Genomic DNA, 22842 nt, shown 5'->3' with positions numbered 1-22842 from the left:
TCAATTAATATTTAGATATGATCTAAATATAGATTAGATATATCCTGTACTTGCTGAATTTTAGATTTCAGATGTGCATACATGCATATTAGTTCATATCATAGATCCTGTATGGTGATTTAGATTTAATCTATGTATGCATCATAGATTAAATTATTTAATCTATGTATATTCTACTATAAATTTTTTTTGAAAATATATGTACATCACCCACCATGCTTTCCTTCACCCTGGAATGAGTCGACTCATCGTAGTGAGTCGACTCATTCTCAAATGGAGTCGACCCCTGTGACAAACAGAAAGCATCAATTTCAGCCTATAGAGATTGAGTTGACTCATCTGGAAAATAAGTTAGCTTAACCAGACTTGGAGTCGACTCCAATCAAGGATGAGTCGACTCTGTAGGGACTAGAGTCAACCCAAACAGGGGATGAGTCGACTCTATAGGTGTGCCAGCAATAATTGCTGAGTTTCAGAGCAAAAAATTTTTGTATGAAAAATAGAAACTAAATCATAAATCAATTTTAGATCCTATCTAAACTTATTTATGATTTATTTTCCATGATTAGATGTTACTTCTTTTCTTACAAATAAAGTTTGCATCACATACAATAGATCCTAGGATTTTCGGATCTAGAATTTTGTAGAAAAGTAAGTTGTCTTTCTTTCACATTTTTCCTCATGGGATATAATTATATGGAACCCCTACATGTCATAAGAGCACCCCATCAACTGAAAAGAGAGGATCTTTAAATTCTACTTGCTCCTATGATCGGACGGTTTAGTGATCAACTCAGTCAGAGTACTTGGCTACTAGGACATCTAATCTAATCATATCACATATGAGACTGATCAAATATTAGATCTAAATATAAAAACTATTTAAATCTAATCTAAACAATAAGAAATTAGATCTAAATGTATAAAAATTTATATCATATAGAACCTATATTCTGATACTAATTGAAGGAAGTACAGATAGTTTTATGCATGCAATTTTTAAAATTTTACAGTGAAAAATACTAGATTAAACAATTTAATCACTACACATGTACTAGATTAGATCTAAAAACTACCTTTTAAGGATCATATGACATAAATTTTATACATATCCTGATTTCTAAATTCTATTGATCATATCAACAAAAATGTAGATCACATACACGACATGCATACATAAGTAGGACTTATCTACTGAGATCAGATCTTTTACTAGAGCATTGATAGCTAATCACCACTACTATCGATTATGGTAAAGAGATCTTTCTGATTGCTCATAACCATACAAGGTGTCCGACCTCTATGGAAGTCCACTCGAAGCTCTGGTGCTGATTGGTTTTCTCGATAGTGCTAGCTCGTGCGAAAATCTTCTTGATGGTCGATCTCACTCCTTTGGCTCTCTCAGACTCTTTTAGAGGATGAAGAAGAGAGTCTAGAAGGAGGAATAAGTGGTATAAGAAGATAAAAGTGAGAACACTCTTCTCTCTTTTCTCTCTTCCTAAAACCCTAGAACGCTCACCCAAAGAGGAGTCAGCTCTCCTCTATGTCACATGCCTAGGAAGGCATGCCTACCCAACCTCACACCCAAAATTTTTCTTTGATGGAAGCACTCAGATATCTCATGGTAAGACCTCTCTATTGGTGCACAAAATTCCTCCCTTCTTAAGGTCGGCGTCCAACTACTTGGATAGGATAGGATCAGGTAGTTTTGATTCAAGTTCAAACAAGGATTTATCCTTATCACAATTCCAATCAAATTTGAATTTAACTTGAACCAAATTTTATCCTCATCTATTTGGGTGTTGAGAGAGGGTGATAAACATCTTTGGGTGTGAAGAAACTTCACACAAAACCAATTTTGCGTGAACAAAAGCAAGGCACAGAAATGAGGTGGCGCTAGGGTTTGAAATTCAAACTCATTTGAATTTCTAGTTGATCCAATTTGATTCTCATTCAAATCAAATTAGGTTAGACTGAACCTAATCTAACTAGATATCAAATCAACTTAATTAAATCTTAATTCAATCAAAAATTAATCGAGTTTAAGTTCTGATCCAATCAATAATCAAACATCCTTAGCGATTAGGTCATCTCATAACCAATCGGGTCAAACCTAATTGAATCTAATTCAATTAGACTTGATCCAAATCTCATTGCTCAATCAATTTAAACTAATCAGTAATCTAATTATTAATTAATTCTCTTATAATTTACTAACACTTAGCAAATTATTTCATTTCAACTTTTGCATAAGGTTAACCATCAATCATATTGATAATTTTATCCTTGAATGATTCTCAATCGTCTATCAGTCATCTGATCAGATAGAAAATTCTTTTGAATGTGACCCCATATGTTTGAACCTAAGCCAGTAGCACCAATCAATGTGACCATCTAGCAATGGTACCAAACATCCGGATAGGCCGAATGATTGTAAAGCAATATTCAAGAACTTCAGACTATAGTTACCATATAATTCATCCCTTTGATTCTCAATACTTAGGATGACTTTAAAGTTAAACTATCAACTCTTAATCAGTATATCCATAAAGTATCTCAACCTCATAAATCCTATGACTCCTCACAAGAACTGCCCTGGTCAAGATTTTGCTGAATTGAAACATAAAGTAGTATTAACTTCTGAAATTAGGAGCGGTCAATTCTATCTTGACTCACACACTGACTTTGCAAGTACTTGATAATGTCCAAAATCTTTCATCACTAAATTAAAAATTCAAATAGTTCAGCATGAAAATATAGTGAGTTGCTTGTAAGTCACCATAGTGATCTCAGGTCGGAGGGATACTTATATCCATATCCTTCGAGAGCTACTCTTGATAGCAGAGTGCTCCGTAGTTGGTCACATTCAGTACAAATATACTCCTATATTTCATTTGTATGTCATACTAATGTCTCCATACTCTTTGATTACGAAAACAGCCAATGCATATGGCACACAATGATCTATACTTAGTGATCACTATCATCCTAGCAATAGCGTATCGTTTGATCGCAATCAGGTTTAAGGGCTAAATGATAAATCTTTCTTTATCGATTAAATTAATTTTAAAAATTTTATCATAACATAGAAGTTCTACAAAGAAGATGTACAAATTTATGATGAAAAATATCAAATAACTTTTATTAATAAATAATTCACATAAATTTACAATGAGCTCAACCATCAACAGATTGATGATTGACTTTAGGATATATTTTTCAATAGAGGGAGACTCTCAAGGCATGATTAAGCAAATCCATAGAAAGTACAAATGCAGTAGTAAAGTACTGATGTGAGATTACATGAAGGCTACACAACTAATGGAGGGCATTGCTAAGATGATTTTGAAGTTCATTCTCCAAGCTAAGAATCAAGATGCCAATGAATTAGAAAAAAATTGTTGAAATTGAAGATTACTGAAGATGGCTATATTAAATTCATTACAATCGAAAAGAGACTTCTATCACTTGTGTTTGAGAGATAGACCGATATGCAATAAGAAGAGTGTGCACTAGATGTTGGCCAAAATGATTAGAGATACCCCATAGTCTAGTATCTAACAAATTCTTCAGCAGAGATCAAGAGGAAGCCAAAGCAGAAGGCCATCAACTATGTTCTCATGGGCAACAAGCTGTACAAGAGGTGGCTAAATGGACTGTTGTCCAGGTGTCTCCATGAGGAAGAATCCATATTAGTAATGGGTGAAGTCCATGAAGGCATTTGCTCACCAGATTTGAGTAGTATCGGTTGAAGATGTTGGAAGAGTGCATGAGATATACCAAGGGATGTTATGCTTGTCAGAGACATGAACCATTACAATGGGTCAGAATTATATCCTATCATCAAATCATGGCTATTTGAGGTTGTGCCATGGACTTGATATGCATCCACTATCATCAGCAAGATATAAGTTCATTATCATGGCTACGGATTATTTTACAAGGTGGGTAGAAGAGGGGCTATGAGGTTAGTTAATCAAATTAATGTAGTTAACTTCATCAAGCATCATATAATACACAAAGTCAGCCTATTAGAAACTATCATGGTCGATCAGAGGATTGTTATCATTGGCCACGATGTCCTAGAATTGTAAAAGATATTGGTTTCTATATTATCCATTCAACACTCTATATTATGTTTAAGGCAATGGTTAGGCCGAATCAAATAATAAAATATTGGTGGCTAACATTCACAAGCTTCTTGAAGAAAGGTCAAGAGTATGGCATGAAGCTACTTTTTATTTCCTAACTTATGGTCATGATGCAGTGCTACCTATGGACATGATTGTTAGATCGGATGGCTCATCAGCCCAAATTAGCTAGTCAAGATTATAATCAAGTCATAATGGCCAAGCTAAAAGAGTTAGATGAGATGAAGCTAGCAATGCTAGAGCATTTGCATGCCCAAAAATTTTTGGGATGATAAGAAGGTTCAATCGATCCTTTGGTGTTGGATACTTGGTGTGGAAAATAATACTCCCCATCAAACTGCGAGATCTCAAGTTTAGGAAGTGGTCCCAAAATTAGCTAGGACCACATATTATTCACCAAATATAGCCTAGAGAAGTATATACATAGAAGAATGTGGATGATGAGATTCATAGCAAATTTATTAATAAAAAATATTTAAAGAATATTATCCTACACTTTGAGAAGCATGTGAGAAAACACAAAATTAAAATGGTCATCATTTATTACTTTCAGCTAATACAATTATACAAGCTTGATTACAAAGCCAAGTGGACTAATACTCTCAAGATGCTCATTCTACTCTTTTGTCTGAAACAAATGCTTGAAGATGACCTTTTGCCATCGTTGACCTGTTGGATCTCCAGGACAATCCGATATCTTGCCCACCGCACTTCTTCATCAATTCTACTAGAGGTAGAATGAGTGCAATGGGCATAAAGCTTCTACACAGACCCAATCACTAAGGGTTGAGATGAAGATGGGTCCTCCTGAACCAACCTGAGGATAGTGAAGGTACAAAACTAAATGAAGGTCGATTGTAAAGATGTTAACTTACAGATTGCAAGCCCTAAACCAAAAAGTAATCGAGTGGTCATGATATTTTGATTTGACAAAATATTCAATTGTGATGATATTCTAATTCAACAAATAAGTCAAAAAGTTTATTGATCAAAGTAGTCGAATTGCTCTCACCAATACATAGTCTCACTTGTGATGGTGATTAAAAGGAGAATGAGGGGAGGCATGAGTATGATCTGAAGCAAGAAAAGAGATGAGCACCGAAGAGAGAGGGCTCATTGTTGGAGGAAAATTGAAAACTCAAAATTTTCTCCAACCAATTCTAACCGAGTCTCTAATATTTTAAGATGTTTAGTCCCATATTGAAAAAAGAAAAAGTTGGGAAGGGGTTTATTAGAAGACCCTTCTCTTGGCCTATGAATGCATACACACGGCCCGACTTGCATGCGCGTGCCTGCATTTGTGGTGTGGTAGGGCCTATATTTTATTTTTCTCTATTTATTTTTTTCTTATTATCCAATTTTTTTTATTTAATGTTACAATAAATATGATTAATGTTGTTTAACGTTAATCACCCGATTAATACTTTTTTCGTTGGTATTTGTCGGTTGTTTTTTACTCGTTGGTCCATTATTTCATGGTTAATATTTTTTAACATTGGACTAGCCCAAATAGCTAGTCCTTGGGCCTATAAATTGGGCCCATGGTGAAGGAGTTTGGGTATGCAAGAAAAAACTTGCTCCTCTCCACTTCTAATCTAATCTCTTCTTATTCACCTCTAAAGCTTTCTTCTTCTAAGTTTTCCTTAATCGATTTCTTTGATCTTTCATTTATTGGGTTGAAACTCTATCATCCTCTCCCTGATCGTACCTACAGAGGAGATCTCCGGTTATATCTTGGGATGAAGTTTTCGAGTTTGATCTCCAATGAGGGTCGAAAATCATCTTAGGATAGTGCATTGCACACCTCCGATCTGTAAGCTTTAGATTAATTTTAATATTAATTTTATGATAGTATTTTATTATTAGTTTAAATGGATTGCAATTGACTCTTGTAGGAAATAGATTTAATCACATATTCCTAACAATCTAAGGTGACACCCATTCCAATTGTGATTTACTTACTAACATTACATCAAATTTCTTAGCATAATATTTATTTCATCTTGTGTAATTAGTTTCATTAACGATCGTGTTTGTTCTTTGAAATTTTCTGCATATTAGTCTGTTCAAGTTTAAATTTTAGCAAAAAATAATTTTTCTATTTTATAGAGCAAAATATTAGCTTGAATTAAAGTTATCATTTTCTGTCAATATATATTCATAAATAGTAGAAATATATATATATATATATATATATATATATATATATATCCCCTTACAAATAGTTTAGTAATATGGAATATTCCTAAAAGGTTTCAATATATTCTTTTTGCAGGTCTTCTCTCTCTTAATCTTGTTATGTAGCTTTCTTTTTAGAGTCTTTTCCATTGGTTTTGAGGACTTTTTTAGTCTTAAACCTGATAGATTCAATGAAAAAGGTTTTTTTAGGTAGTAAGAATAATTAGAAGTCTGGTTGATATCTTTAAATTTGTTATCTTCTCTAGAGAAATCACTTCCTTTTTAAATCATCCTCATCTGGCATAGATTCTAAATCTCCTAAAGAAGTAGACTATCATTATAGATTTAGAATTTTGAGTTGTTATCTGATGAATTATATGAAACATAAAGGAAGTATAAGACTTCCAAAGAACTTTAACAAGCTTTAGAAGAAACTTATATCCAAGATAATAAGGAGGCTATGAATTTCACTATTTCTAATTTTCATAATTTTAAAATGATAGATAACATTACCTATCAATGATCAAATTCATTAGTTCCAAAACGTAGTCCAAGAGATTCATAGAGGAGGTTCTACTATTGATGAAAATTATCAAGCATCATGCTTGATAGATAAACTTCCACCATCTTGGTCTCAATTTGTCCGTGACCCTAGAAAATCTCAATCTTCTCTCTCTCAGGTCTGTTCTTCAATCTATTAGGATAGAGGATCAGTTGAGACTTAGAGAAATTCAAGAAAATCAAGAAAACCAACTTAAAGCTAAGGTCAATCTTACTGAATCCCAAAATCCTAGTCCAAATCCTAAGGTTTAAAACTATAGAAGTTAAAATCCAAATTTAAAAGCTAAGGAAAAAAATTTCAAAGGAAATGGTAAACCTAGGTTTCAAAATGAAAAGCCTAAATTTAACAATCAAGTCCAAATATCTAAGGAACAAGATAGTAAAAGGTTCTACTTTATCTATGGTCGAGACAATCATTTCGCATCTCAGTGTTTCTATCAAAAAAAATAGAAGATTATTTATAAGAAGAAGAATATGAAGAACCAAACCCATCCTAGACCTCAAGTTAACATGATCAAAGGAGAACCATCTTCATTTAGGTCGGTTTTTTTACTCCCTCTATCAATTTAATCTATTTAGATTCAGAGTGGTGGTTAGATACTGGAGCCAACATCCATGTCTGTATTGATAGGTCTGGATTTTCATCATTTCAGGGATCAAGTAGAGGAAGTGTAATCATGGATGATGGGACAGCTATCAAAGTATTAGGGAGTGGAATAGTTAACCTAAAGTTTATTGTAGAAAAGTCTTAACTCTTCGAAATGTGCAGTGTATACCCACCATTAGAAGAAATTTGTTAAGTGGTTCCCTACTTGTTTAGTTAGGTTTCAAGGTTGTCTTAGAATCCAACAAAGTTGTAATTTCTAAAGAAGATGTATTTATTGGAAAAGACTTTGTGTCCGAAGGATTGTTCAAGTTAAATGTATGTTTTCCTTCAAAAGTTAATGAAAGTTAGTTAATTCTTCTTCATCTCTTGTGCTAAATTCTAAATCTTGTGAAACTTGGCATGAAAGATTGGGTTATATCAATCTTAGATCAATTAATAAAATATCTAATATTAATCTGATTTCAAAAATAAACATCGATCGTAATTCAAAGTGTGAAGTTTGTGTTCAATCTAAATAACTTAGAAAATCTTTCAAGCCTATAGTTTTTAGAGATACTCAAATTCTTGAACTTATTTATAGTGATGTTTGTGTAGAGGACCAATCCATAGAGGCAGTCATTATTTTATAATTTTTATTGATGACTTCTTTAAGTTTTGCTATATCTATCTTTTGAAAATTAAGGATGAAGTCTTTAACAAATTTAAGGCCCACAAAGCAGTAGCTGAAAACCAACTTAAAAAATAAAAAATAAAATCCTGAGGTCTAATCAAGGAGGTGAATATAATTCAAATGAATTGACCCTATTCTATGAAAAAAAGGGATAATTCATGAAGTGCCTACTCCCTATTCTCCTTAATCCAATGATGTAGCTAAGCAAAAGAATGAAACCCTACTAAATATGGTCAATGTCGTGATAATAAGTTTTAATGTACCTGAGAACTTATGGGGAGAGGTTCTTTTATCAGCCTGCTATATCTTAAATAGAATTTCATCCAAGGATATAAAAAAGACATCTTATGAAATTTGAAAAGGACATCCACCTAGGCTCAGTTACTTTCGAGTTTGAGGGTGCTTGACTAAAGTTGAAATTTTTGAACCAAAGAGAATTAAGATAGGATCTAAAACTATTGATGCTATTTTTGTTGGTTATTCTCTAGATAGTAACACCTATAGGTTTTTATTGTCAATTCTGAAATACCTACAATATCATTACTCAATCCAGAGATGCAACCCGTTTCAAAAATATTTTTTCTTTCAAAACTTAAATTTTTAGATCAACCACTGATCATTCATCCTCTTTAGATTTACCTCCATCATCATCTGTTACAACTCCAATAGAAGTAACTCCGGCACTTGAGCTTAGGACAAGCAAGATAACTAGAGTTGAAAAATTTTTTGGTGATGGATTTTTTACTTTTTTGATAGAAGATACCTCTACCTCTTATCAAGAAACCATGAACTTTTTTGGTGGTCCATTCGGAAGGAGGCAATAAATAGTAAAATTGAATCCATTATTAGAAACAACACTTAGATTTTTACTAATTTATCTCTTAGAAACAAATCTTTAGAATGCAAGTAGATCTTCAAAAAAGAAGATGAAGATTGATGGCACCATTAAAAAATACAAGGCAAAGCTTGTTGCTCAAGGTTTTGGGCAAAAAGCTGGTATTGACTTCTTGATGCCTATTCGAGTCATACTTGCTTTAACCTCTATATATAAACATATTATTCATCAAATAGATCTTAAGACTGCTTTCCTGCATGGAGATCTTGAAGAAGAGATTTACATATAGCAACCTGAGGGTTTTCTGTATCGAGATAAGAGTACAAAGTCTGTAGACCTATTCGATCCCCTTATGGGTTGAAGCAAGCTCCTAAGCAATAGCACAAAAAATTTGATCAAATAATCTTTTTCTATAGATTTTAAATCAATGAATCAGATAATTATTTTTATTATAAACAAATTGATGATCGATTTATTCTTCTTTGCCTCTATGTTGAGATATTTTGATTCTTGCTCTCGATCTTGACTTATTCAATGACATCAAAAACTTTCTATCACATCATTTTGAAATGAAAGATTTAGGTGAAACTAATACAATTCTTGGTATGAAGATCATTCATACTTTTGATTAATCTGTCTATCTCAATCTCACTATACTCAAATGGTTATTAATAAATTTGAATATTCTGATTACTCTTCTGTATGTATTTCTTATGATCCATCCATCCATCTCTGAAAGAACATAAAAAATTCTGTAAACCAAGAAAAGTATGCTCAGATCATTGGTTCTTTAATGTATCTATCTAATTAGACTAGAACAGATATTGCTTATGCTATTTTTAGACTCAATAGATATACTAGTAATCCCAGTATAGTTCATTGGACTGCTTTAGAGATAGTATTCTGATATCTTAAAGAAATTATAGATTACTTCTTATATTTTGTAGGTTATCCAGATGTACTTGAGGGTTATGGTGATTCCAATTAGATTTCTGATATACTAGATATCAAATCTACTTTTGACTATATTTTTCTTATTGGAGGAAGTGTTGTTTCTTGATAATCTTTCAAATAAACTATTTTAGCTAGAAGTACTATAGAAACTGAACTTGTTGCCCTTGATTCCATCTATTCTGAAGCTGAATGGCTAAAAGAATTTCTATCTGAGATTCTTTTAGTATCTTCTCATATTTCTTCCATATCTGTTTATTATAATTCAAGAGCTACAATAGATTTTGGTAAAAAAAACTTATGAATACTAAAATAAACAGACATATTAAACTAAGACAAAAATCTATAAGAAGAAAAGAGAAACTTCAAATTATTTCTTTAAATTATATTGCAACTAACCTTAATCTTATAGATTGTCTTACAAAAGACTTAAATAGGACTAAGGTCTTAGAGTTATCGAGGGAGATGGGGCTTAGCCTATAAAGACCTTCCAGTAGTAGAAATCCAACATCTGTGATAGAAGATCCTTTGAAGGAGGTTCAATATGGTAATAATAAGCTGATTGGTTGGTTAGAAAATACATGTAGTTTATCTGATATAGAAGTCATAGACTCTGGCACATCCTTATGATGATTAGTGCTCGTATATAGTAGTTAGAGTTTATCTCTGAATGAGATCCAAGAGTTATTCCTTGAGATGTGACACTACACACATCCCTAGAGAGACTCATCTATGTGAAAGTATCTATATTTGGTTGTGTTTAGTGATATAGGCAATCTCTAGAAACTCTCATTAAATAATCAAGATACATGCATACGGTCGATAATGTGTAAACCTACGACATGAGCTTCTGTATTATGTATCTAATAGTAAAAATTTGAGTCAAAAGAATATAGTTCAAGATCTGGTTTACTCCGCTTCCTTTAGATTAATACTATTAAAACTAAGTGAAGTAAAAGTTTGAAAGATACTTCACCTATTGCATAGTATATATACCTAATAAAAAATTATTTTATATTATTAAATTTTTTAAATTTTAATTATTTCAAAAATTTTGAGTTTTAAGAAAGATTGTTGGAGAGAAATTAAAAACTCAAAATTTTCTCCAGCCAATTATTGGAAAATGTATCCTAAAGCCAATCATCTAAATGGTAGATAATTAAAATTAGTATATGAATTATCTCATAATAATAGTTATTTGGCAGGTTCATCATAAAAGTTCTATCTTCCTTAAATGAACTTCTAAATTATGATGAAGTCCTTAGAACCACAATCAATCGATAAAGGAGGATTTATCGGATGGTTTTTAAATTATTCTCGATCAAATGATAAGTTATTAACAAGGACAATAACTTATCAAGTGTAGATCGCTGTATGCCATATGCGTTGGTTGTCCTCATAACCAAGTGGTGTGGAGACACTGGTATGACATCTAGGTGAGATGTAGGAGTATATCTGCATTGAATGTGACTAATGTAATACTGTACTGTCAAGAGTAGTTAGCTAAGGTCAATGGATATAAGTGTCCCTCTGACCTGAGATCACCATGGTGACTTGCAAGCAATTCACTGTGCTTTGAAGCCGGACTGCCTATATTTTTAATATAGGTTTGAAAGATTTTTGGGTACAGTCAAATACTTGTGAAGTCGATGTGTGAGTCAAGATAGGATTGACCACTCCTGATTAACTTCAGGAAGAGAATGCCTCACTGTGTTTCAATTTAGCAAAACCTAAGCCTGGGTAATCCTCGTGAGGAGTCATGAGATTTGTAAAATTTTGAGACACAATAGAGATGACTTATATGAGTGTTGACTGTGGAAAAAATTTAGTGCAGGGGTAAAATGGTAATTTTAAAACTTTTTTAAAATTATGATTTTACAGTGAAAAAATATTAATTAATCTAATTAATTAACATAAATTTATCCTACACTAGGATCTAAATATGATATATAGCATGCATTCATTTAAATTTGAATTTCAAATTCAAACAGTAAACACTTTACTGTAATGTGTTCAGAACACAATACTTTTGTGCGGGTAGTAGATCGCCGTAATCTGATCACCGTCAAAGAGTCTGATCATCATGATGCAGCCACACAGTATGTCTGGCCTCTATGGGTCATCCACACGAAGCTCCCGATCTGATCGACTCCTCACGAGTGTTAGCTCATTGTAGAGTCCTTTTGACGGTCGATGCTGATCGAACTCCTTCGATCGATGTCTGTTGATTCTTTAGATGCTCCGAATCATCAACAGATGTGCTTGAGAGGATGTTGAAGATCTTTCTGAAATTTTGTGGGATCACGACACTCATAGCTCACTTTCTCACTTCTCGAACCCCAAGCTAAAACTCTAGGGAACTCACTGGAAACCTTGCACCTACTTTTCTTTCTTTTTCTCTTGGAAGGATATGGACTTTTTCTCACGCATAAGACTTCCTCATGCCCCAAAATTTTTCTTCAAAAATTTTTCTTCTTGCACGCCCCACTCTTCTCCTCCTTTTATAACAACGTCAAACATCTTATCCAAAAGAAAGGATAAAGATGAGTAATTGCACATTTGAATTCAAATCAAATTTTGAATTCAAATGGACACCAACTCATCCCTTATCCACTAAAGGTGTGAGGCATGGCTTAAATTATGCATAAAGTGATTTCATGAAAAATCTTTTCTCATGTAATAAATAGGGCGTAAAAAAAAGGATAAGGCGCAAAGATTGATTGCCCATTCAAATTCAAACTTTATTTTGAATTTGAATGGCCAACCAATCATCCTTATCCATTCATTTGGCACATTAAAGTGGGGCATGGAGAGGGCTTGCATGAGAAAATAATTCATGAGAAGTTTCTTCTCATGAATTCAAATGGGTGCAATGGAAGTGAGGTGGCGCATGGAGATTGGGTCAAGGTGGTTTCATTATTTAAACCAACCTAATTGAACCAAATAAGTTAGGTCCAATTAGACTAATTTAAACCCAACTTAATTGGACTTAATTAGGCTCAATAAAATCCTAATCAAATCAAGAATTGACTAAGCCCAATTCCTGATCAAATCAGGGACCAAACCATCTCGATGATTAGGTCAACTCTTAACCTAATCAGGTCAAACCCAACTGAATCCAATTCAATTGGACTTGATCCAAAAATAATTACTCAATCAAATTGAGTTAATTAGTGATCAAATCACTAATTAAACCTCTCATAAATATTGAGTCCAAATTCAATGGGCAATCGGACATCAGAATTCATCGATATGTAACCCTGATCGAAAAGTCCCAACCAGTGGGACTCTTGACCCCGGTACCCATAATGTGTGGAACTCGTGATCAGAGAATCCTGATTCTAGATCACTGAGTTCTAAACATGTAGGATTCTACACTAGCCATCAGATCAGATAGGAACCTCTAATGTGTGTGACCCCACAGGTTCGAACCTAAGCCGGTAGCACAAGAACCAATTCCTGTACTAATCGAAGTGACCATCTAGCATTGGTACCCGACGTCCGGATAGCTCGAAGAGTCGCAATCGCAACACTCAGAACCTACATGAATATGGTTACTGTATAATTTATCCTTTTGACCCCTGTGTTTAGGATGACTCAGGATTAAACTGTCAACCCTGATCAGATCATCCGAATCGTGCTCAACTCAAACAGTCCTATGACTGCTCACAAGGACTACCCTGGCCAAGGTTTTGCTAAATTGAAACACGACTGTACACAGCTCCTAAACTGGAGTGGTCAATCCCATCTTGACACACGCACCGACAAGTCAAGTACTTGACTACACCCAGCAGCCTTCCGTCACTGAATTAAAAATTCAGGTAGTCCAGTGCCTAAGTGCAGTGAGTTACTTGCAAGTCACCGTGGCGGTCTCAGGTCGGAGGGATATTTATATCCATATTCCATCGGAGCAAATCTTGATAGTAAAAATAGCTCCAGAGTCAGTCACGTTCAGTGCAGATGTACTCTTACATCTCACCTATATGCCATACCAGTGTCTCCACACTCATTGGTTAAGAGGACAACCAACCTATATGGCACACAATGACCTATGCTTGATAAACATTGTCGTCCTTGGTAACAACGTATCATTTGATCACGAACAGATTTAAAGACTAAACGATAAATCCTCCTTTGTCGAGTCTAAATAGTCCTAAGGACTTCACCACAACATAGGAGTTCATTAGAAGATGAAATATTTTATGATGAAAAAATATCAAAATAATTTTTATTAATTCATAATTCATGTATAAATATAAAAATGAGCACAACCGTCAACAGGCTGACGATTGACTTTGGTACACTATTCCCAATAATCTCCCACTTGGCCTAAAGCCAATCGGTGCAGTATCTAATACCCATCTTCGACTTGTAGTTTCGAACTCCTTCACCACAATGGCTTTAGTGAATGGGTCAGCCAGGTTCTCCTTCTCGTCGATCTTCTGAAGATCGACGTCACCTTGATCCATAATTTCCCGAATGAGATGGTAGCGGTGCAGAATATGCTTCGTCCGCTGGTGTGCCTTTGGTTCCTTCGCCTGAGCAATGGCTCCAGAGCTGTCACAGTAGAGCAGAACTGGACCAACAAGGGAGGGTACTACTCCGAGCTCGATGATGAATTTCCTCAGCCACACCGCTTCTTTGGCAGCATCTGATACAGCGACATACTCTGCCTCGCAAACTGAATCAGCCACTATGTGCTGCTTGAAACTTTTCCAGCAGATAGCCCCACCATTAAGGGTAAAAATAAATTTCGACATACTTTTACTGTCATCGTGATCAGACTGAAAACTAGAGTCTGTAAACCCTATAAGTCTCAAGTCCGATTCACCATAAACAAGCCACTAGTCCTTAGTATTTCTTAAATACTTCAGGATGGTTTTAACAACCTTCCAGTGATTCTCTCCTGGATCAGATTGGTATCTACTCACTACCCCTAGTGAGTATGCCACATCTGGTCGTATACATGTCATGGCGTACATGATAGATCCCACCGTCGAAGCATATGAAATCCTACCCATACACTCTCTCTCTTGAGGTGTTGTCGGACAATCCCTCTTCAAGAGAGAAATTCCAAGGCCTATCGGAAGATAGCCTTTCTTGGAATTCTCCATGCTGAACCTCTTCAGCATAGTATCAATGTACGTGGACTGAGATAAACCAAGCAACCTTTTAGATCTATCCCTATAGATCTTCATCCCTAGGATGTAGAAAGCTTCTCCCAGATCCTTCATGGAGAACTGTGACGACAGTCAAATCTTTATTTCCTGTAATGCAGGGACATCATTCTCGATTAAGAGAATATCATCCACATACAATACAAGAAATACTACTACTGGACCATTAGCCCACTTATAAATGCATGGCTCTTCTCCGTTCTTAACGAAGCCATACGTCTTGATTGTCTTATCAAAACGTATGTTCCAACTCCATGATGCCTGCTTAAGTCCATAAATGGACCTCTGTAGCCTACACACCTTAGACTCATCTGTGGATGTGAATCCTTCAGGTTGTATCATATACACCTCTTCATCCAGCTCTCCATTTAGAAAAACTATCTTCACATCCATCTGCCAGATTTCATAGTCCAGATAGGCAGCTATCGCAAGCATAATCCGAATGGATTTGAGCATTGCCATAGGAGAAAATGTCTCGTCATAGTCTATACCATAACGTTGACGATATCCCTTGGCAACCAGATGGGCTTTATAGATTTTCACCTTTCCGTCTGCGCCTCTCTTCCTCTTGAAGACCCATTTACACCCTATGAATTTTACTCCTTCGGGTGGGTCAACCAATGTCCACACATCGTTAACCTTCATAGACTTCATTTCGGATTTCATGGCCTCTAGCCATTTCTCAGAGTCGAATCTCTGCATTGCATCCATGTAGGTGATCGGATCCTCATCATTTTCATCAAGTTCAATAGGATCGTCATCTCGGACCAAGAAACCATAGTATCTATCCGGTTGACGTGGTACTCTACCAGATCGCCTTAAGGGTGCTTGAACAATGGGCTTCAGATCTGATCTAATCAAATCTGTTCAGGTTCAGCAACTTGTATTGGTTTTTCCACCTGTCGAACTTCATCACGTTCAACCTTAAGGCAACAGTCCCTTCACCAAGGAACTCCTTTTCCAAAAAAATTACCTTAAGGCTGACAAACACTTTTTGCTCATCAGCTAGGTAGAAGTAATACCCTTTGGTCTCTTTTGGGTACCCTATAAAATTACACTTGTCAGACCTAGGTCCAAGCTTGTCCGTAATTAAACATTTAACATAAGCCGAATACCCCCAAACCCTAAGGTGCGAGAGTACTGGCTTACGTCCTATCCATATCTCATATGGCATTTTGGTTACAGACTTACTCGAAACTCTATTTAGAAGGTAACAAGCCGATTCGAGCGCATATCCCTAGAGGGAGATCGGCAGACCAGCAAACCCCATCATAGATCGAACCATGTCCAACAAGGTCCGATTCCTCCTTTCAAACACAACATTATGCTGTGGTGTTCCAGGAGGTGTCCACTGAGAGAGAATTCCATTCTCCCCAAGATATGTCAGAAAATCATTGAAAATGTATTCACCTCCTCGATCAGATCGAAGAGTTTTAATATACTTTTCAGTTTGTTTTTCTACCTCATTTCGGAATAGTTTGAACATTTCAAACGACTCTGACTTATGCTTCATTAAATAGACATACCATACCTCGATAGGTCATTTGTGAAGGTTATGAAGTAGAAATATCCACCTCTTGCACTTGAGCTCATGGGTCCACATACATCAGAATGTACCAGAGCCTAGAGTTCACTGGCTCGCTCACCTTTTCCAGTAAAAGATGACTTGGTCATTTTACTAAGAAGACAGGACTCACAGGTTGGAAGTGATTCACAATCACCTACTTCAAGAATTCTTTTTTGAGCCAACCTGTTTATCCTGTTTTTATTAATATGACCTAGCCTACAGTGCCAAAGGTAGACTTCTGACACATTATCTATTCTAGGGCATTTACCAGAGGTTTGAACCATATTAACAGGTTGTGATAGAAAGTAAATTCCATTATTAAGTTGTCTAACAAACATTGTAACACCATTCAAAATGATATTGCAAACATTTCTTTTTATTAAAAATTGATAACCGTTCATGGCCAAAAGGCCTACAGAAATAATATTTAATAAAAAGCTTGGACAATAGTGACATTCACTCAGAATTATGTTTCGAGAATTGATTACAAGGTTCATGATTTCTAATGCTAGAACTGGAACTTTGCTTCCATCTCCAACGTTGAGGAATCTCTCGCCTTCATCAAATCTCCTACTGACCTGCAGACCCTGCATCAAATTGCAAATATGATAAGAGCTTCTGGTATCCAATACCCAGGCAGTAGTATCACAAATGAAAATGTTGCAAGGTGTTATCATATAAGTACCTTGCTTCTTCTTCGGCCTGTTCGGGTCCAGGGAGGCAATGTATAGAGGATAGTTCCTCTTCCAGTGCCCCTGCTTCTTACAAAAGAAGTACTCCGTCTGGCTCTGGTCGGGCTTGCACTTCTTGATCTGACCCTGTGCAGACGTCCCAGCATGCAGCTGCACCTTCTTATTCTTCTTCTTCTTGTTCTTCTTTTTTCCTTTCTTAAAGGGTTGATGACCAGAAGAAGACCCTCCCACAACATTCACCAACTCCTTATGGAGCTGGTGATCCTTCTCAAAGTTTTGCAGCAACCCCAACAAGCTATGGTAGTTCACTGCAGGCTTTGTCATCCAAAAATGAGTAAGGAAGGGGAGGAAGGACTTGGGCAATGAATTAAGGATCGCATCCTTACCGAGCTACTCGTGCAAGGGAAAGCCCAGTTTACTTAGGCGCTCAATCATTTCGATCATGTACAGTACTTGATCAGTGACTGAGGCTCCATCCCTCATCCGAGTATTGAAAATGGCACAACTAGTTTTGTACCTTTCAACATCATCAGGCGTGCCAAAGGAGTCGTTCAACATTTGAAGCATCTCCTGTGGCTGGGCGTTCTCGAACCTGTGGCTGAACTCATCATTCGTTGCCGCCAGCATAATGCACCGAACGATGGTGCGGTCGTTGAGCCACTTCTGATAAGTGTCTCGAACTGTCCCTCTAACGTTCGGGGCTGGCTCCTCAGGTGCCGGATCTGTTACTACATAAAGGATCCGCTCATGCTTAAGGATGATTTTTAATTTTTGATACCAGCTATCGAAATTAGATCCCATGAGCTTGTCATTATCTAATAATGACCGGAGGGATAGGGTAGTGGCCATAGCTGCATAAAGAAAAACTAGACCTCTATTAGTACATAAATTATAAATACTAAAGACTTGGACTTTAGTCTAAAATTTCTCTCAGTATTTTTACGAACTGGTAGCCTCAACCTCCAATTCGAAAAATTATTTTAATTCCTTAGTGGGTACTAGAATCCACACAGACTACACACGAGCCCAACTTTGGTTGGTCAACCCATGTGCATCTATGGATAGGTTCATAACCAATTGTTTCTCTAAACAACTTCTAGTAATTGATTTTGCCCCAGAACCTAATCAGTAGGCTTTGGCCTCCACTGAAAAGATCTGGTTAGGTCCAACCATTAACATGATTTGATTTGGTGAATTGGACCAATAAATGATCAGGCCCGACTTTGGCCGGCCAACCTGACCACCATTAGAAAGACTCAAACCAAATTATCATATTATGAATGATAATTCCATTAGTCAATAAGCACCAGGCCTTTGGGCCTCCAATGATTATTAAACTAATGGACTCATTATCACTCACTTAATGGGAGGCTATGACTTATTTATCAATATAACTTAATCATTTTAGGGACCTAATAATTTTTGAGGATTTTATTAAAGGATAGATAAGAAGAAAATATCCAGCCAATTTCAATCCTCCCACTGACTTCATCAAGTCAGATTAAAAAAGAATTTAATTAAAGCTGGCATTAGGAGCATCTAAATCAGTCAAGCTGATTTACCTAATGACATGGGTGAGTCTTAATCACCAAGTGATCTAATCAAAACCTAATTCACCAGGTTGGCCAGGTAAGTGAGATCAGTGGTGGGGATAAGCCATTAACTCGTCAGAGATCGAATCACTGCGAGTAGCTCCCGCTTAAAAATCACTGGTCAAAATGCCAAACTTACCTTAGACACCAACCGATTCATTAGTTTTAATTTGATCAACTTATTAAATAGGGTTCTACCGTGTAGCCATGAATTAAGTCCATCTTGGTCTAGTTAAAGACATGGACCCATTCAACTACAACTATTGGAGTTGAGTCTAGAGTATCCTTGACCTAATCTAATTCAACTTTTGATTAGATTTGATCAATTACTCTAATTTAGTCCATTTCTTTAAGCTAACCTTAGGTCTAACCCAATTATGGACCTAATCCATCTAACCCATTGACCCACAAGTTTATGCAATTGTCTTAGGTCTTAATTCATAATTCTAGACCTACTAGACAACACTTAATTCTTTTAATTAAGTATTTGGGCTGATGGGTCAGGGTTTGGCATTTCGAAAATAATTTTTAAATTTGAAAGGTTTTATTTTCTGTTCATCAAATATGTTGACTCATTTCACAAATAGATCAGCACATTTCATAAACAGCAATCCTATTGCTAATTACATAACAAAAAATAACTCAATCAAAATAAATCATGAATATTCTTTTAGATCTAATCTAACACATTCATGATAAATTTCACAATTGAACCTTTACAATTAATTCTTTTCGCTGCTTCATCTGCATAGGATATAATTACAGCGGCACCCCTACCACCATAGGAGATCCCATCGAATGGGAGGAAGGGCCTTTAAACCCTGCTTTTCTCCTATGACCGGACGGCCATGGCAACCAACCCAATTCAATTACTTGCTACTTGGATCAAGTATATCTTTATATACCAATTTTAAAATTTAAATTTTAAATTTCAAATTTTAAATTTTGAATTTTAAATTTCAAACAAATTTCAAATTTTAAATTTTTGAATTTCAAATTTTGAATTTCAAAATTTGAATTTTAAATTTTGAATTTTAAATTTAAAATTTCAACCAAATTTCAAATTTGAAATTTAAAATTTTGAATTTCAAATTTTTGAATTTCAAATTTTGAATTTCAAATTTCAAAATTCAAAATTCAAATTTTGAATTTCAAAATTCAAAATTCAAAATTCAAATTTTGAATTTCAAAATTTTGAATTTCAAATTTCGAATTTCAAACTTCAAAATTCAAAATTCAAATTTTGAATTTCAAATTTTTGAATTTTGAATTTTGAACAACTTTCAAAATTCAAATTTTAAAATTTTGAATTCTAAATTTCAAATTTAAACTTGTAGATTACAACTTAATCTATACATGCAAATATATATATCATATCTAAGAACCTGCTCTGATACCATTTGTGGGGAAAATTCAATGCAAGGGTAAAATGGTAATATTAAATTTTTTTAAAATTATGATTTTACAGTAGAAAAATATTAATTAATATAATTAATTAACATAATTTATACTACACTAGGATCTAAATATGATATATAGCATGCATTCATTTAAATTTGAATTTCAAATTCAAACAGTAAACACTTTATTGTAATATGTTCAGAACACAATACCTTTGTGTGGGTAGTAGATCGCCGCAATCTGATCACCGTTGGAAGAGTCTGATCATCATGATGCAGCCACACAATGTGTCTAGCCTCTACGGATCATCCACACTTAGCTCCCGATCTGATCGACTCCTCACGAGTGCTAGCTCATTGTAGAGCCCTTTTGACGGTCGATGCTGATCGAACTCCTTCGATCGATGTCTGTCGATTCTTTGGATGCTCTGAATCATCAACAGACATGCTTGAGAGGATATTGAAGATCTTTCTAAAATTTTATGGGCTGATGACACTCGTAGCTCACTTTCTCACTTCCCGAACCCCAGGCTAAAACTCTAGGGAACTCACCAGAAACCTTGCACCACTTTTCTTTCTTTTTTTTTCTTTTTCTCTTGGAAGGATATGGACTTCCTTCTCACGCACAAGACTTCCTCACGCCCCAAAATTTTTCTCCAAAATTTTTTTTTCTTGCACGCCCCACTCTTCTCCTCCTTTTATAACAACGTCAAACGTCTTATCCAAAAGAAAGGATAAAGATGAGTAATTGCACATTTGAATTCAAATCAAATTTTGAATTCAAATGGACACCAACTCATTCCTTATCCACTAAAGGCATGAGGCATGGCTTAAATTGTGCATAGAGTGATTTCAGGAGAAACCTTTTCTCATGTAATAAATGAGGCGTAAAAAAAGGAATAAGGCGCAAAGATTGATTTCCCATTCAAATTTAAACTTTATTTTAAATTTGAATGGCCAACCAATCATCCTTATCCATTCATTTGGCACATTAAAGTGGGACGTGGAGAGGGCTTGGCGTGAGAAAATAATTCATGAGAAGCTTTTTCTCATGAATTCAAATGGGTGCAATGGAAATGAGGTGGCGCATGGAGATTGGGTCAAGGTGGTTTCATTATTTAAACCAACCTAATTGAACTAAATAAGTTAGGTCCAATTAGACTAATTTAAACCCAACTTAATTAGGCTTAATTAGGCTCAATAAAATTCTAATCAAATCAGGAATTGACTAAGCCCAACCCCTGATCAAATCAGGGACCAAACCATCTCGACGATTAGGTCAACTCTTAACCTAATCGGGTCAAACCCAACTGAATCCAATTCAATTGGACTTGATCCAAAAATAATTACTCAATCAAATTGAGTTAATTAGTGATCAAATCACTAATTAAACCTCTCATAAATACTGAGTCCAAATTCGATAGGCAATCGGGTATCAAATTCATCGATATGTAACCCTGATCGAAAAGTCCTAACCAATGGGACTCTTAACCCTGGTACCTATAATGTGTGGAACTCGTGATCAGAGAATCCTGATTCTCGATCACTGAGTCCCAAACATGTAGGATTCTACACCAGCCATCAGATCAGATAGGAACCTCTAATGTATGTGACCCCGCAGGTTCGAACCTAAGCTGGTAGCACAAGAACCAATTCCTGTACTAATCGAAGCGACCATCTAGCATTGGTACCCAACATCCAGATAGCTCGAAGAGTCACAATCGCAACACTCAGAACCTACATGAATATGGTTACTGTATAATTTATCATTTTGATCCCTGTGTTTAGGATGACTCAGGATTAAACTGTCAACCCTGATCAGATCATCCGAATCGTACTCAACTCAAATAGTCCTGTGACTGCTCACAAGGACTACCCTGGCCAAGATTTTGCTAAATTAAAACACGACTGTACACAGCTCCTAAACTAGAGTGGTCAATCCCATCTTGATGCACGCACCGACAAGTCAAGTACTTGACTACATCCAGCAGCCTTCCGTCACTGAATTAGAAATTCAGGTAGTCCAGTGCCTAAGTGCAGTGAGTTGCTTGCAAGTCACCGTGGCGGTCTCAGGTCGGAGGGATATTTATACCCATATTCCATGGGAGCAAATCTTGACAGCAAAAATAGCTCTGAAGTCGATCATATTTAGTACAGATGTACCCTTACATCTCACCTGTATGCCATACCAGTATCTCCACATTCATTGGTTAAGAGGACAACCAACCTATATGGCACACAATGACCTATGCTTGATAAACGTTGTCGTCCTTGGTAACAACGTATCATTTGGTCGCAAACAGATTTAAGGACTAAACGATAAATCTTCCTTTATCGAGTCTAAATAGTCCTAATGACTTCACCACAACATAAGAGTTCATTAGAAGATAAAATATTTTGTGATGAAAAAAATACCAAAATAATTTTTATTAATTCATAATTCATGTATAAATATAAAAAT

Source organism: Elaeis guineensis, chromosome 11 (assembly GCF_000442705.2).
Source record: "Elaeis guineensis isolate ETL-2024a chromosome 11, EG11, whole genome shotgun sequence".
NCBI lineage: Eukaryota > Viridiplantae > Streptophyta > Magnoliopsida > Arecales > Arecaceae > Elaeis > Elaeis guineensis.
Note: the sequence above shows the minus strand (reverse complement) of the source record.